General features: G+C 46.4%; 1 pseudogene; it reads left to right on the forward strand.

Annotated features, from left to right (window-relative positions):
• LOC133394870 (large subunit ribosomal RNA) overlaps positions 1–2,500 on the forward strand; it is a 9,185-nt pseudogene that overhangs the window by 4,073 nt on the left and 2,612 nt on the right.

Genomic DNA, 2,500 nt, shown 5'->3' on the forward strand with positions numbered 1-2,500 from the left:
GTACGCAGTGGGCACGGATCAACGTATCGCTGCCAGACTTTCAAAGCTTCCTGAATTTGGGAAAGCTGAAAGTTGGTTGGTCGATATGCCATATCCGTGAGGTAATGGAGGAGCAGAAATGCTTTAAGTGTTGGAAGGTAGGCCATACGAGCTACCATTGTAGGGAACCAGACAGAAGTAATCTGTGCTGGAAATGCGGTTTGAGTGGACACAAGAAGCAAGCTTGTACCAACTCTGTCAAGTGTTTGGATTGCGGTACGAGGTCACAGAACCTTCACGCAACGGGCAGTTATATGTGTCCTAGAAGGCGAACGATTAGATCATAATGGTTAGGTTGCTACAACATAACCAGAATCATTGTTATGCTGCATTTCAATTAATGTGGCAAACGATTAGGGAAGAATCTGCGGATATAGTGTTGATTGCAGATCCGTATCTGGCAACAACCAACGTCAAAGTGTTACGCAATGACGATAACACAGCAGCGGTAGTGGTTAACGCGGACTTACCAGTTAAGGTAGTCAGTAAGGCTCTGAAGGGTTTAATGATAGTTGACATAGGTGATATGCGAGTGGTTAGCGTTTACGCGCCACCTAGATTTAGTATGGAAGAGTTCCAGAACATGTTGGATAACACGGTAATGGCCGTAACCGGTATCCACAAATTCGTTATCGGGGGGGACTTCAACGCTTGGTCAGCAAGTTGGAACAACCAACTTGGCGAGCGTGGAGAAACCCAGAAACGAAGAGGTGAGTGGGTCTTATCAACCTTTGCGCAGATTGACGCAATTTTATTGAACGACGGCAGCACCCCAACTTATGTTGGACCAGGGCGTACGTCAGTAGTTGATCTTACTTTTGCGAGCAGAACAGTTGCAAGATCATTTCAGTGGGAGGTGTTATCTAGCTATATGAACTCTGATCATCGTGCAATACGAATAGATCTTGAGACGCAAAGCGTGCGTAACTTGTCCCGACCCATAACGGGATGGAGCATCAAGTATTTTAGCAAAGATATATTTGAAGTTATGATGCAAGCCGCTTTTGAGACCGAGGTCACAACAAGCGAAGACTTAATGCGTATACTTGTCACGGCGTGTAATGCGACGATGACCAAGCGTAAGAGGTACACTCCTAACAAGAGTGCATTTTGGTGGACGCTAGAGATCGAGGCACTTCGCAAAGAGTGCAAACACCGCGATCGATTAGCGCAAAGAGCATTCAATACTGATCTCTATTCTTCTTTTAGGGACGAGTTCAAGGTGGCACGGAATGCCCTCAAGCGATTGATCAAGCATACCCGACAGAGGAAGTGGAAAGAGTTCCTGGGAACAGCGAACAACGCATCATTTGGTATTGTATATCATACGTTCAAGAAAGTGGCCGAGGGTTCGATTGGACCCCGAACCATGACATTGGACGAGTTTAGGGAAGTGGTGAGCGAGCTTTTTCCTACTCACCCAAACACGGTGTGGCCTGAATATCGTATCGATCAGCCACGAGAGTTTGAAAGAATTACTAATGATGAGATTCTTGCGGTTGCCAGGAGACTACCTAACAAGAAGGCGCCGGGACCAGATGGTATCCCGAATGAGGCGCTGAAAGTTGGTATGTTGACTGCAACCGATGCATTTTGCAGGGTTTACCAAGGCTGTTTAGAGAACGCGAAGTTCCCCGATGAGTGGAAAAGGCAGAGGTTGGTGTTAATACCGAAGCCGAACAAACCACCAGGGGAACCGGGTTCGGTTCGCCCCATTTGTCTACTAGACGGGGCAGGTAAAGGTTTAGAACGCATCATAGTGCAACGGTTAAATGCACACATTGAGGAGGTCAACGGACTGTCTGACGACCAATTTGGTTTCAGAAGTCGTCGATCAACAGTTGATGCGATTCAACGGGTAGTGGACATTGTTTCGGTAGCTAGAAGCAGAAACAGATACAGTGGACGGTATTGTGCAGTTGTTACATTAGATGTTACTAATGCTTTTAACAGTGCTTCATGGTTGGCGATTGCAAATGCTTTACAGAGAATTAACACTCCTAAATATCTTTATGATATCATTGGTGATTATTTTAGGAATCGTGTGCTGATGTATGATACCACAGATGGACCGGCAGAGATTGCAGTCACATCGGGTGTACCTCAAGGCTCGGTACTTGGCCCAACGTTATGGAACCTCATGTACGACGGAGTCCTACGAGTTGCAATGGTGGAAGGTGCAAGGATTATCGGCTATGCAGACGATATAGTGTTGTTGGTGGAAGGTAATTGTGTTGATGATATTGAAATTCTCGTTTCCAGCCAGATTCGCATCATCGACAGATGGATGACCGACAACGGATTAAAGATAGCCCCGACCAAGACCGAGTTCATTATGGTCAGTTCCCATCAGAGGATACAACATGGGGCTATCAGGGTAGGTGATCACGTAGTACATTCGTCGCGCAGCTTAAAGTATTTGGGGATGGTCTTAGATGACCGCCTCGATTACACTTCACAC

The sequence above is a fragment of the Anopheles gambiae genome, assembly GCF_943734735.2.
Source record: "Anopheles gambiae chromosome X unlocalized genomic scaffold, idAnoGambNW_F1_1 X_unloc_65, whole genome shotgun sequence".
NCBI classification, from domain to species: domain Eukaryota; kingdom Metazoa; phylum Arthropoda; class Insecta; order Diptera; family Culicidae; genus Anopheles; species Anopheles gambiae.